Here is a 14996-nt window from a genome sequence, read left to right as displayed (position 1 = left end):
TGTCCAAGGCCGGAATCAAACTCGGGTCCCTGGCGCTGTAAGGCAGCAGTGCTCACCACCGTGCCACTGTGCATGTGTAACCGTTTCTGACTCCTTTATGGTGGGTGGCAGGAGTTTAGAATATGTGCGATCAGTATCACTGCGACAAACATCGCAGGGGAAAGAAAAATAAAATTTGCCAGTAGTAATTCTTCCCGTGAGATTTCATGTGAGTGCTCTCTCTTTAGTGTTAGGGCTATGTGCTGGGAACCCCTACAGAGCCCAGGGTAGATAATAAGCCCCTCACTCCCAGGGCTGTTTTGATTCCCAAATTGGGTGATGAACATGTCTTAAACTATTCATTAAAATAATTTTTTATTGCTCGTTTTTAAGAATTTCAATTAAATATCGCAATCAATTCTCCACCTTGGAATTAAGGATCTCATTTACTGGAAAAAGCTAACTATATATCTTCATCATTTACTGAATCGTCAGAAGCATGTTTTACAGAGGAAATTGTTGAAAAGTCACATGTAGAGTGGATACAAGAACATGTAATTTGTTAAAGACTATGCACACTGAAAAGTGGACAATTTGAAACTTTATTCTTAGTCTCTGTCAAGCCAACTTTTTCATTGTAATGCCAGAATCTGACACTGTGACTGCACTTGTGCAGGAAGTGATTCCCTTGGTGTTCTGGTGCAAATAAACACAGCCATAAGATCTCCTTGTTCAGTTCTCCGCCCTAATCCGGGTCTGACCGTCAATGCCACAACTTCCACCACAGGGAGGGCAAAGAGGTAGGTCCCAAATCCACCCCAACTGGAACAAGGATTGAATCCCCATGCTGTTGACACTAATTTGATCCACACCAGCAGTCCAGGCCACTGAGCCAATCAGCATCCCCTCCCCCCCATTTCGCCCCCGGAAAGGAGCCCAAGTTGTTGCACAGGATAAAGGTGGATATGCATTTTGCAGTCCAGCCCTGTGGAGAAGTGAGGGTTGAGGCTCCAATTTACTTTCCAACACATAGCTGGCCAGGAGTCTCCCCCACTGTTACCACCTGCCATTGGTCTGTGTTGGGCGGATTTGCAGGTTGATACTCAATATGTTTGGCTTTGTTACGAAGGCACCTTCCTGGGCCACCAGGTCCCCGAGTGTGGCTTGAACCAGGAGCTTGTGACTCAGAGGCAGGGACACTGCCCTCTACATCATGAGGCCACCTACAAACCATAAAATAGTCACCAGGATATCCAATAGGGAATTCAGAAGAAACCTCTTTACCCAGAGGGTGGTGAGAATGCGGGACAAGGAGGGGTTGAAGTGAATAGTATAGTTTCATTTAACGGAAAGCATGGGCGCGATTCTCCGCTCCCGCAACTAAGTGCCCACGCCGTCGTGAACGCTGTCGAGGTTCACGACGGCGCGAAACGGCCCCGATCTCGACCGATTCAGGGCCCGACAATGGGCTAGGATCGGGGCCGCGAGAAACTCGGGGGGGGGGGCGTGTCGCGAAAGCAGTGTCGTCAGCGCGCGCCGGGCATTTGCGCCACGTAAAAGTGGCGCCGCGTAAATGACGCGGCCAGCACCACGTAACTGGCGTCACCCGCGCATGCGTGGTTGCCGTCCTCCCCGAGGCCTCCCCGCAAGAAGAAGACTCGATGGGCCGAATGGCCTCCTTCTGCACTGTAAATTTTATGATAATCTATGATGTCGGATGGATCTTGCGTGGCGCGGAGGAAAGGAGGTCCTCCTTCAGAGAGGTTGGCCCGCCGATCGGTGGGCACCGATTGCGGGCCAGACCCCATTTGAGGCATCCCCGGTGCAGGAATCCCCCCCCCCCTCCCACAGGCCGTCCCCCCAGCGTTCCCGCGCTGTTCCCGCAGGCAGCGGCCAGGTGTGGATGGCGCCGGTGGGAACCCGTCACATTGGGCAGGCCGCTCGGCCCGTCCGGGCCGGAGAATAGCGGGGATAGCGGAGAATCGCCATTTTGGGTGTCCTCGGGCGATTCTCCGGCCTGCGTGCACCAGGCGATTCTCCCAACCGGCGTGGGAGCGGGGAAGCGCGCCCCATATGACGGAGAAGGGAATAGAGGGGACCGGTGATGGGTTTAGATGAGGGAAGCTGAAATAGCTCAGTTGGGAGAGCGTTAGACTGAAGATCTAAAGGTCCCTGGTTCAATTCTGGGTTTCGGCATTGCGCAGGGTGCTACATTTTTTAGCTGGGGGCTGTTTAGCACAGGGCTAAATTGCTGGCTTTGAAAGCAGACCAAGGCAGGCCAGCAGCACGGTTCAATTCCCGTAACAGCCTCCCCGAACAGGCGCCGGAATGTGGCGACTAGGGGCTTTTCACAGTAACTTCATTGAAGCCTCCTTGTGGCAATGAGCGATTTTCATTTCAAAGGTAGGAGGAGGTTCAAGTGGAACATAAACACCAAAACGGACTGGTTGGGAATGGCCTGTTTCTGTGCCATATATCTGTGTAATTATATATAGGGGGCGATTCTCCGAGCCCTGTGCTAGGCCGGAGAATTGCCGCAACCGCGCCCCGACTCCGGCGCGCGATTCTCCGAGGTGCGGAGAATCAGCGCCATTTGCGCCGGCGATTCTCCGGCCTGGATGGGCCGAGCGGCCGGGCCGATACGACAGCGTCCCACCGGCACCGTTCACTCCTGGTCACTGCCGGCGGGAACTCTGCGCGAACTGTCGGCGGGCGGCCTGTGGGGGGGGGGGGGGAGGGGGGCTCCGATGGGGTCTGGCCCACGATCAGGGCCGGCCTCTCCCGCCCCCGGGCCTACTTTCCGGCTCGGCCGGCCCCTGAACACCGACTCCATGTTGAGTCGGGGGCAACGGGCTAAAGAAGTCCCCGGCGCAGGCGCGGGTTGGCGCGGCGTCCATTTGATGCTGCGAAAGGAGGCTGGAGCAGCGCGAACCACTCCAGTGCCGTGCTGGTCCCCTGTGGGGGCCAGAATCGGTTATACCAGGGCCCGGTTCGCGCCGTCGTGAAACGCGACGGCGTTCACGACGGCGCGAACACTTGGGCTCCATATTGGAGAATCACCCCCATAAACTGATCCAACGTCCCCAATGGTGTTTCTGGCCATTCTATTTTCTGACCTCACCCAATATTATGAATGGTGTCTCAGTGGGATAGAACTATAGTCTTTCAGTCCAAATTTGATTTAAGGCGCATTCCAAAGACATGGGGCGAAATTCTCCGGAAACGGCGCGATGTCCGCCGACTGGCGCCCAAAACGGCGCAAATCAGATGGCATCGCGCCGCCCCAAATGTGCGGAATGCTCCGCATCTTTGGGGGGGCGAGCCCCAACATTGAGGGGCTAGGTCGGCGCCGGACGAATTTCCGCCCCGCCAGCTGGCGCGGAAATGACATCTCCGGGCGGCGCATGCGCGGGAGCCTCAGCGGTCACTGACGGCATTCCCGCGCATGCGCAGTGGAGGGAGTCTCTTCCGCCTCTGCCATGATGGAGACCGTGGCGGAGGCAGAAGGGAAAGAGTGCCCCCCACGGCACAGGCCCGCCCGCGGATCGGTGGGCCCCGGTCGCGGGCCAGGCCACCGTGGGGGCACCCCCCCGGGGCCAGATCGCCCCGCGACCCCCCCAGGACCCCCGGAGCCCGCCCGTGCCGCCTTGTCCCGTCGGTAAGGTAGGTGGTTTAATTTACGCCGGCGGGAGAGGCATTTTAGCGGTGGGGCTTCAGCCCATCCGGGCGGGAGAATCGAGCGGGGGGGCCCGCCAACCGGCGCGGCGCGATTCCCCGCCCCCGCCGAATATCCGGTGCCGGAGACTTCGGCAACCGGCGGGGGTGGGATTCACGCCAGCCCCCGGCGATTCTCCGACCCGGCGGGGGGTCGGAGAATCTCGCCCATGAACACCAAAATCTAGGCTGTGCCATTACAGATAGCCTGCAGTCTCTTAGAAGGACTTCACTGCAGGAGTTCCTCAGGGTAGTGTCCTTAGGCCCAACCATCTTCAGCTGCTTCATCAATGACCATCATAAGGTACGAAATGGGCATGTTTGCAGATGACTGTACAAGGTTCAGCACCATTCGTGACTCCTCAGATAATGAAGCAGTCCGTGTCCAAATGCAGCAAGTTCTAGACAATATAAGGCTTGGGCTGACAAGTGGCAAATTACATTCGTGCCACACAAGTGCCAGGCAATGACCATCTCTACAAGAGAGAATCTAACCACTGCCCCTTGACATTCAATGGCATTACCATCGCTGAATCCCCCACAATCAACATCCTGGGTGTTACCATTGATCGGAAACTGAATTGGACTAGCCATATTAATACTGTGGCTACCAGGGTAGGTCAAAGGCTAGGAATCCTACGGCAAGAAACTCACGTCCTGACCCCCCCAAAGCCTGTCCACCATCGACAAGGCACAAGTCAGGAGTGTTATGGAATACTACCCACTCACCTGGATGAGTTCAACACTCCAGAAGCCCAACACCATGCGAGCAGCCCACTTGATTGCTCCCCCTTCCACAAACATTCAAACCCTCCTCCACCGTCGAACAGTGGCAGCCGTGTGTACCATCTACAAGATGCACTGCAGTAACTGACCAAGGTTCCTTAGACAACACCTTCCAAACCTATGACCACTACCATCTAGAAGGGCAAGAGCAGCAGATACCTGGGAACCCCACCACCTGCAGGTTCCCCTCCAAGTCACTCACCATCCTGACTTGGAAAATACATCGCCGTTCCTTCACTTTCACTGGGTCAAAATCCTGGAACTCCCTCCCTAACAGCACAGTGGGTGTGCCTGCACCACATGGACTGCAGTGGTTTAAGAAGGCAGCTCACCACCACCTTCTGAAGGGTAACTAGGGATGGGCAATAAATGCTGGTCTAACAGCGACGCCCATATCCCGCAAATGGATTTTTAAAAAGCTAAACCGAGGCCCTGGTTAGTGCTGGGATCCTTCAGTAAAAAACAGATGATCTGGTCCTTACCAATACACTCAGCAAGGCCCTGAAAACAACAAGATAAATGCCCAGGAAATTATTAGTGCTGTCGATTGAGGAATAAATATTGAAAGGATAACAGAGAGAAATTCTCTGCTCTTCTTCTAAGAAATAGGACGGGATTCTGCGGGTATCGACGGGGCAGGCAACTCCGGCGGGAAGGAGTGGCGTGAACCACTCCGGCATCGGGCCGCTCCGAAGGTGTGGAATCCTCCGCACCTACAGTGGCTAGGCCGGCGGCGGAGTGGCTTGCGCCGCCCCGGCTGGCGTGGAAGGGGCTTGGCACCATGCCAACCGGCGCTGAAGGGCCTTCGCCGGCCGCGGCGATGTTGGCGCATGCGCGGGAGCGCCAACCGTGTGTTGGCGTTCATCCCAGCGCATGCCCAGGGGGGGTTCATCTCCGCGTCGGCCATCGCGAGGGATCGCAGCAGCGGAATAGAGTGCCCCCACGGCACAAGCCCGCCGCGGATCGGTGGGCCCCAATCGCGGGCCAGGCCATCGTGCGGGGCACCTCCCCGGGGGCCAGATCCCCCCCCGCGCCCCCCCCGAGGGGCTCTGGAGGCCGCCCGCGCAGCCAGGTCCCGCCGGGTAATTAACGCCCGGGCAGGACCGGCCTAAAAACAGGCGGCCACTCGGTCCATTGCGGGCCGGAGAAATCGGCGGGGGGGGGGGGGGGGGTGGGGGGGGGGGGGAAGGGGCACTGCCAGCGGCCGCCGACCGGCGCGCTGCGGTTCCCACCCCCCGGCGACGGAGGAATTCGGTCGGAGAAATCCCGCCTACAGTGTCATGGAATTTTTAAAGTCCATTTCAGGGGGAAGACAAGTTTCACAACTTATCCAAAATTGAGAAAGATGAGTAAACCATTTGGATCTGCAATTGATCTCGACCCGCTGGGGCCAAGGGAAATAATTTGTAAAGGTCAGAACACCTCACTACACTAATAACCTGATTAATTTTCCTAAACGGGTCGCCACTGGCAGTCATCCAAAAGGACTTCAACTGGCGAACATGAGAGGTTTGTAACCCGCCCCGTGGCCTTGTGTCACACCACAGTGCCCCCCCCCCCCCCCCCCCCCCCCCCCCCCGGTGGCCTTGTGTCACACCACAGTGCTGAGTAATTAGAGCTCAAAACATCCCAAATTCAGTGGCCACCCTGGTGGGTAAACTGCTCTCAGCCCTGGCGAGTGGAATTGGCTGTCACCTGGCAGTCATCTCAACTACAGCTGTTTATGTGAGGTAGTGAAGGGCTGGGGGTGCCTTTGTAAGTGTCACCTTTAGAGAGGTGTCGGAGAGAGGTGGGGGATGGGTGGGTGTCGGAGAAGCTCCACTGGGACAGAGATTGAAACCTCGCTAAACGTCGGGTTATTAAGAACGGGTAAAGATTACAGTTCCAAATCTCCCTGTAAGTCAACCCGCAGATCAACTGCACAGATCAACTGCATGCTGTTTGTTTAGTCTAAGTTCTCGTCTCACGCTAGGAAAGCCCAGTGGGGCTAATAAGCTCACAGCTGAGAACACAGATTCCTCCATGCCCTCTGACCTCTTGCTTGCTTGACATCTGCTGCATAAGCGTCATAGTGATATAATAATCCCCTGTTGTCGGGATATGCCTGCCTCCTGAATTTACACATGCTCCTTAACACAACTTGAACATTGTTGACACCAGCTGTGGTACAGTTCATTTTGTACTGGGGCTGATTAGTTGAGGATCAAGTGACTCTTCACTGCAAACTCCTTAATTGATATGCCCCTTTGCTCTTCTTTACCCACACTCCCTCTTAGCGAGTCCCTCGAGGATGTTTCACTTCCACTCCTATTCAATGAGTTAGAAGATGCCTGATAGGTAAATCCTAATGTGCAGATCTACCCACCACTTGGATATTCAGGGAGTGCAGCACATACTGAGAGTACAGGCCTGTTTCTGATGTCTATGTGCTCCAGTGAAGACAAACAGCACTGTTAAATGATCTAGATCCATAATCTGTTTTAATCAGTTCGATCAAGAGATTAGCATCGGCCTGGGCCAGAGAGATCTATTCATGGAATCTTTTACACCACCTGAGAGAGTAGGCAGGGCCTTAACTTTTCATCTAACAGACAGACAGTCCTACTGACGACACTCCCTTAGTAAAATCACTGGGAGTGACGGCCTCGAATTTAGGATCAAATCCCTGGAGTGAGACTTTGACCTTCTGACTCACGGCGTTAGCCAACTGAGCCGCAGCTCCTTTCAATTCTTTAATGGACTGGGCCGGCACGTGGCGCAGTGGTTAGCACTGCGACTGCGGCGCTGAGGACTTGGGTTCGAATCCCTGCCCTGGGTCACTGACCTTGTGGAGTTTGCACATTCTCCCTGTGTCTGCGTGGGTTTCACCCCCACAACCCAAAGATGTGCAGGTTAGGTGGATTGGCCACGCCAAATTGCCCCTTTATTGGAAAAAAATAATAATTGGGTACTCTAAATTTATATAAAAGAAATATAAATTCTTTAATCGACTGGATTACAGGGTTGGAAGTAATGTGTATCGCTCAATAACCTGTCAAATATTCCTTGATTCATAGCTACCAGGGACTAAATCTTAGCCATCAGAGAGAAAAAAAGTAACATTTCTGCTTTTGTGGAGGATTGGTGATTAAGCTTTCTGGAAATGAAAACTGTTCTGAAAAGCATGGAAAATATTTTGTACAAAGATGGTATCGGACCAAAAACCCAAGAACATTTAGAATACTGTGAGCAATTTTGGGCCCCATACCTCAGGAAGGACATACTGGCACTGGAGCGGGTCCAGCGGAGATTCACACGGATGATCCCAGGAATGGTAGGCCTAACATAGAACATAGAACAATACAGCGTAGTACAGGCCCTTCGGCCCATGATGTTGCACCGAAACAAAAGCCATCTAACCTACACTATGCCATTATCATCCATATGTTTATCCAATAAACGTTTAAATGCCCTCAATGTTGGCGAGTTCACTACTGTAGCAGGTAGGGCATTCCACGGCCTCACTACTCTTTGCGTAAAGAACCTACCTCTGACCTCTGTCCTATATCTATTACCCCTCAGTTTAAAGCTATGTCCCCTCGTGCCAGCCATTTCCATCCGCGGGAGAAGGCTCTCACTGTCCCCCCTATCCAACCCCCTGATCATTTTGTATGCCTCTATTAAGTCTCCTCTTAACCTTCTTCTCTCCAACGAAAACAACCTCAAGTCCATCAGCCTTTCCTCATAAGATTTTCCCTCCATACCAGGCAACATCCTGGTAAATCTCCTCTGCACCCGCTCCAAAGCCTCCACGTCCTTCCTATAATGCGGTGACCAGAACAGTACGCAATACTCCAAATGCGGGCCGTACCAGAGTTCTGTACAGCTGTAACATGACCTCCTGACTCCGGAACTCAATCCCTCTACCAATAAAGGCCAACACTCCATAGGCCTTCTTCACAACCCTATCAACCTGGGTGGCAACTTTCAGGGATCTATGTACATGGACACCTAGATCCCTCTGCTCATCCACACTTTCAAGAACTTTACCATTAGCCAAATATTCCGCATTCCTGTTATTCCTTCCAAAGTGAATCACCTCACACTTCTCTACATTAAACTCCATTTGCCACCTCTCATCCCAGCTCTGCAGCTTATCTATATCCCTCTGTAACCTGCTACATCCTTCCACACTATCGACAACACCACCGACTTTAGTATCGCCTGCAAATCTACTCACCCACCCATCTGCCCCTTCCTCTAGGTCATTGATAAAAATGACAAACAGCAACGGCCCCAGAACAGATCCTTGTGGTACTCCACTTGTGACTGAACTCCATTCTGAACATTTCCCATCAACCACCACCCTCTGTCTTCTTTCAGCTAGCCAATTTCTGATCCACATCTCTAAATCACCCTCAATCCCCAGCCTCCGTATTTTCTGCAATAGCCTACCGTGGGGAACCTTATCAAACGCTTTGCTGAAATCCATATACACCACATCAACTGCTCTACCCTCATCTACCTGTTCAGTCACCTTCTCAAAGAACTCGATAAGGTTTGTGAGGCATGACCTACCCTTCACAAAGCCATGCTGACTATCCCTGATCATATTATTCCTATCTAGATGATTATAAATCTTGTCTCTTATAATCCCCTCCAAGACTTTACCCACTACAGACGTGAGGCTCACCGGTCTATAGTTGCCGGGGTTGTCTCTGCTCCCCTTTTTGAACAAAGGGACCACATTTGCTATCCTCCAGTCCTCTGGCACTATTCCTGTAGCCAATGATGACATAGAAATCAAAGCCAAAGGTCCAGCAATCTCTTCCCTGGCCTCCCAGAGAATCCTAGGATAAATCCCATCAGGTCCCGGGGACTTATCTATTTTCAGCCTGTCCAGAATTGCCAACACCTCTTCCCTACGTACCTCAATGCCATCTAATCTATTAGCCTGGGGCTCAGCATTCTCCTCCACAACATTATCTTTTCCCTGAGTGAATACTGACGAAAAATATTCATTTAGTATCTCGCCTATCTCTCCAGACTCCACACACAACTTCCCATCCCTGTCCTTGACTGGTCCTACTCTTTCCCTAGTCATTCGCTTATTCTTGACATACCTATAGAAAGCTTTTGGGTTTTCCTTGATCCTTCCTGCCAAATAATTCTCATGTCACCTCCTTGCTCGTCCTAGCTCTCTCTTTAGATCCTTCCTCGCTACCTTGTAACTATCCATCGCCCCAACTGAAACTTCACACCTCATCTTCACATAGGCCTCCTTCTTCCTCTTAACAAGAGATTCCACTTCTTTGGTAAACCACGGTTCCCTCACTCGGCGCCTTCCTCCCTGCCTGACCGGTACATACTTATCAAGAACACGCAGTAGCTGATCCTTGAACAAGATCCACTTATCCAGTGTGCCCAACACTTGCAGCCTACTTCTCCACCTTATCCCCCCCAAGTCACGTCTAATGGCATCATAATTGCCCTCCCCCCAGCTATAACTCTTGCCCTGCAGTGTATACTTATCCCTTTCCATCATTAACGTAAACGTCACCGAATTGTGGTCACTGTCCCCAAAGTGCTCTCCTACCTCCAAATCCAACACCTGGCCTGGTTCATTACCCAAAACCAAATCCAACGTGGCCTCGCCTCTTGTTGGCCTGTCAACAAACTGTGTCAGGAAACCCTCCTGCACACACTGTACAAAAAACGACCCATCTAATGTACTCGAACTATATCTTTTCCAGTCAATATTTGGAAAGTTAAAGTCTCCCATAATAACTACCCTGTTACTTTCGCTCTTATCCAGGATCATCCTCGCCATCCTGAGTATCCTGGGATTATATTCATTGGAGTTTAGGAGATTGAGGGGAGATCTAATAGAAACTTACAAGATAATGAATGGCTTAGATAGGGTGGACGTAGGGAAGTTGTTTCCATTAGCAGGGGAGACTAGGACCCGGGGGCACAGCTTTAGAATAAAAGGGAGTCACTTTAGAACAGAGATGAAGAGAAATTTCTTCAGCTAGAGAGTGGTGGGTCTGTGGAATTCATTGCCACAGAGGGCGGTGGAGGCCGGGACGTTGAGTGTCTTTAAGACAGAAGTTGATAAATTCTTGATTTCTCGAGGAATTAAGGGCTATGGAGAGAGAGCGGGTAAATGGAGTTGAAATCAGCCATGATTGAATGGTGGAGTGGACTTGATGGGCCGAATGGCCTTACTCCCGCTCCTATGTCTTATGGCCTAACAGCCCGGGATTTGGAGGGGGGAGGGGGTGGGGGGGGGGGGGGGGGGGCGGGGTCAGGCAGGAATATGGGTCTGAGGTTATGATCAGATCAGCCATGATCTCATTGAATAGTGGAGCAGGCCCGAGGGGCCGAGTGGCCCACTTGCTACTCCTAATTCATACGCTCGTTCATGTGTTCGGCTGATCCTGTATTTGCGTTTTCATTTTCTGATCCATCGTCAGAGGAGCAGATGGCCAGATGCCATATTTAGCAACATCAGCAGCACAAAGGCTTCTTTATAGTTTGCTGTGCAATATGTTTACTGACTTGGATTATTATCCTGAAAATCAATCATGACTGGCTCTGGATAATATTAATCCATCGGTCCGCACCTTGCTTAATGCTTCTGGTACTTGCTTTATTAAAGGATAGTTTTATCTGATAAGGTCTGCTCTCTTTTTGCGTGGATTTCTACTCATGTAGCAGAGCATTGTCTGGGTAGTGCACTTTTCCCTAATGCAGGCATCCAATACACAAAGAGTTCTCCGATCAGATATAACAAGGTCACCCTCAGAGTAAATCTCCCTCCCTTCCATGCTAACGTACCTCAGCCCAATTTCTAGAGTGCCCCCGTGGGTGTTTGATGCGGGAATGTTTCCCCCCAGGCTGGGGGTCCTAGAACTAGGGGGGTCATAGCCTCAGAATAAGGGCTTGACCATTTAGGTTGGAGATGAGGAGAAATTTCTTCACTCAAAGGGTTGCGAATCTTTGGAATTCTCTCCCCCAAAGGGTGGAGTCATTGAACATATTCAAGACGGAGATCGATCGGATTTTGGATAAGAAGGAATTTACGGGACACGAGGGATAGTTGGAATGAAGTGGAGCTGAACTTGAAGTTGCGCTGTGATGGTACTGGCTTGATGGGACGAATAGCCCACTTCAGGTCCTATTTCTGACGTTCTTATTGATAACAACTGCCATTTTTCCTCGTTCCCCCATTCCATGAACTGCTGCAATTGGATTGCCAGTTTCAGTACCAGTTGAAGCCATACTTAGAACAGTGCTGGAGATCCATGCCCACTGAGAACTGGGCTGACATTGTGCAACCTCACTTTGTGTCGGGCGAGGTAGCATGAAGCGGAGAGGAAACTGTCACACGCCTGTCCGAGATGGATTTGAACTTAAATTCCAGGGTCGTTAGTGGCTACTTCAAAAAGATACTTTAAAAGGCTCAAGATGGTAGGATGTCACATCAATGATTCCCTCTGTGGTACTAACCTGCACATCTTTGGACTGTCGGAGGAAACCCACGCAGACACGGGGAGAAAGTGCAAACTCCACACAGACTGTCATCCAAGGCCGGAATTGAATGCGGGGGGGGGGGGTCAGTCAGCCCATCAAAACTGTGCTGGTTCCCTGCATGAGCAATCCAGCTGGTCCCACTCTCCTACCCTTAAGCACACAATCTATGCTGGCACTTCAGTGCCATACTGAGGGAGTGCTGCACTGTCGGAGGAACCATCTCTCATGGACCTCACAAAAGCTCCAATGAAGTTTCTTTGAAGAAGTGATGTGGAGATGCCGGCGTTGGACTGGGGTGAGCACAGCACGAAGTCTTACAACACCAGGTTAAAGTCCAACAGGTTTGTTTCGATGTCACTAGCTTTCGGAACGCTGCTCCTTCCTCAGGTGAGTCTTTGAAGAAGAGCAGGAGAGTTCACCCCTGTGTCTTGGGCAAGTATTTATCATAGAATTATCATAGAATTTACAGTGCAGAAGGAGGCCATTCAGCCCATCAAGTCTGCACCGGCTCTTGGAAAGAGCACCCTACCCAAGGTCAACACCTCCACCCTATCCCCATAACCCAGTAACCCCACCCAACACTAAGGGCAATTTTGGACACTAAGGGCAACCTGCACATCTTTGGACTGTGGGAGGAAACCGGAGCACCCGGAGGAAACCCACGCAGACACGGGGAGAACGTGCAGACTCCGCAGACAGTGACCCAAGCCGGAATCGAACCTGGAACCCTGGAGCTGTGAAGCAATTGTGCTATCCACAATGCTACCGTGCTGCCCCAAACAACATCATTAGACCAGATTATTTAGTCATTTTCATATTCCTGTTTGTGGGAGCATGCTGTGCTCAAAGTAGCTGCCTTGGTGACTACACTTCCAAAACCTGGTTGGCTACAAAGGGAATTGATATACACTTAGGAGCTCTGTATAAAATACGTTTCATTTTATTCTCTTGTGAAAGGGATAATTTATGCTCGGTCCAGTTTGGTACATCCACATGTCAGCAGGCTAGTTATGACAACATCGAAATACAAACATCACAACACTGGCTAAACTTCAAAAGTATTTAATTGGCTGGAAGGTACAGTTGTGAATGGTGCTATATAAATGCAAGTCTTCCCTTGCGTGTGGAGTGTCCTTATTTTTTAAAATAAATTTAGAGTACCCAATTTTTTTTTCCCCAATTAAGGGGCAATTTAGCGTGGCCAATCCACCTGACCTGCACATCTTTGGGTTGTGGGGGCGAAACCCACGCAAACACGGGGAGAATGTGCAAACGCCACACGGACAGTGACCCGGAGTCGGGATCAAGCCCGGGCCCTGGGTGCCGTGAGGCAGCAGTGCTAACCACCGTGCCGCCCAATGAGTATCCTTTCTACAGGACACTAGCTTGCGCTGGTATGGATTGCATACCAACCGGTCGAGGAGGGAAGGGGATCAATTTCAAGAAGACTTTGAAAAGAAACACTTCGTTGAATTTCCCTTATGGAGGGTGAATTGAATTTGAAATGGTGGAAGCGCTTCGCTACGATTGACTGAACATCGCCTGCTCAGGCCTGACTGAGCAGAATCAGGCATCATTGACAGGGCGCTCAGGAGGTTTGTGCACATCTGCCAGGAACATGAGCATTTCACAACCCCCCCTTGGGTGTCCACATCCCTGGAGGCTCTTCCGCTATTCGTTGTCATCAACGCACTGAAGTGGATGTCAGCTAAACACACGAGAGAGAAAGGAATAGAAGGTTCCGTTGATAGGGTGAGTTAGAGCAGGCTGGGAGTGGGCTCACGGACCAGTCAGTCCGTATCCCTGCTGTAAAATTCAATATTAAAACATTTTTTTAATAAACCAGCTGGCACTTTCAAACTGGGCCAACATCAGACAATGGCAGGAAATCAGGAGCACACACACCCAACACACGCCTGATGGGCTGAATGGCCATAGTCACTCTATGACTTTTCTCTATTCTTTCATGGAAAGTGGGTGTTGCTGACAAGGTCCAGCATTTGTTTCTCAACCCTAATTGCCTACAGACTGGGTGGCTTGCTGGGCCATTGCAGATCAACCAGTCCGGAATCACAAGTAGGCAGCACGGTAGCACAGTGGTTGGCATAGTTGCTTCACAGCTCCAGGGTCCCAGGTTCGATTCCGGCTTGGGTCACTGTCTGTGCGGAGTCTGCACATCCTCCCCGTGTGTGCGTGGGTTTCCTCCGGGTGCTCCGGTTCAGTCCAAAGATGTGCAGGTTAGGTAGATTGGCCATGATAAATTGCCCTTAGTGTCCAAAAAGGTTCAGTGGGGTTACGGGGATAGGGTGGAGGCGTGGGCTTAAGTAGGGTGCCGTTTCCAAGGGCCGGTGCAGACTCGATGGGCCGAATGGCCTCCTCCTGCACTGTAAATTCTACGATTCTAAGTAAGTCAGAGACGGCAGATTTCCTACCCTAAAGGGACATCAGTGAACCAGATGGGTTTTAAACAACAATCGATGATGGTTGTCATGGTCACGGTTACTGAGACGTGCTTCATATTCTAGTTTTATCCGTTGAATTCAAATTCCACCTGCTGGGCTGGGGGAGGGGCAGGGAGGGGTGGTTTTGAACCCTTGTCTCCAGGACATTAGACTTGGCCTCTGGATTATTAGTCCGGACGTCACCAAGAGGCCTCCAGCTCCCCCTCCCATGAGTAGCCAGCTGCTGCTTTAAACAGAGCGTTGTTCTGGATGTATTAGGTAGGATCAGGTGCCTGTACTAGTGACGCTGGCCTGAAACCTTGTTTGCAATTCGATCGTGCTGCAGATTTAGGCTTTTACAGGATTTTCTACTCGCTCAAAGCTTTTCCCATGGTTCCCAGAGGCCAGCTTAATCCTCCAAGATCCGGAAGCTGTAATCCGCCCTTACAGCATTTCGTGGCCTGAGGATTAACAATTACCCTGACTGCAATAAGCAGTTCACTGGATTGAACTTCCCACGCACTATTTAAACTAGCGGATAGGAAATTCCTAATTCAGTGA

General features: G+C 51.4%; 1 long non-coding RNA gene and 1 other non-coding gene across 2 annotated transcripts in view; one reads left to right on the top strand and one right to left on the bottom strand.

The window, feature by feature from the left end:
• LOC140388583 (uncharacterized) overlaps positions 1 to 14996 on the bottom strand; it is an 88592-nt gene that overhangs the window by 38909 nt on the left and 34687 nt on the right. The window lies entirely within an intron of this gene.
• Positions 2103 to 2175, top strand: trnaf-gaa (transfer RNA phenylalanine (anticodon GAA)). The gene has a single exon. It is a non-coding gene; the product is annotated as a tRNA-Phe (tRNA).

The sequence above is a fragment of the Scyliorhinus torazame genome, chromosome 13 (assembly GCF_047496885.1).
Source record: "Scyliorhinus torazame isolate Kashiwa2021f chromosome 13, sScyTor2.1, whole genome shotgun sequence".
Lineage (NCBI taxonomy): Eukaryota > Metazoa > Chordata > Chondrichthyes > Carcharhiniformes > Scyliorhinidae > Scyliorhinus > Scyliorhinus torazame.
Note: the sequence above shows the minus strand (reverse complement) of the source record. Positions and strands in the feature narration are given on the sequence as shown.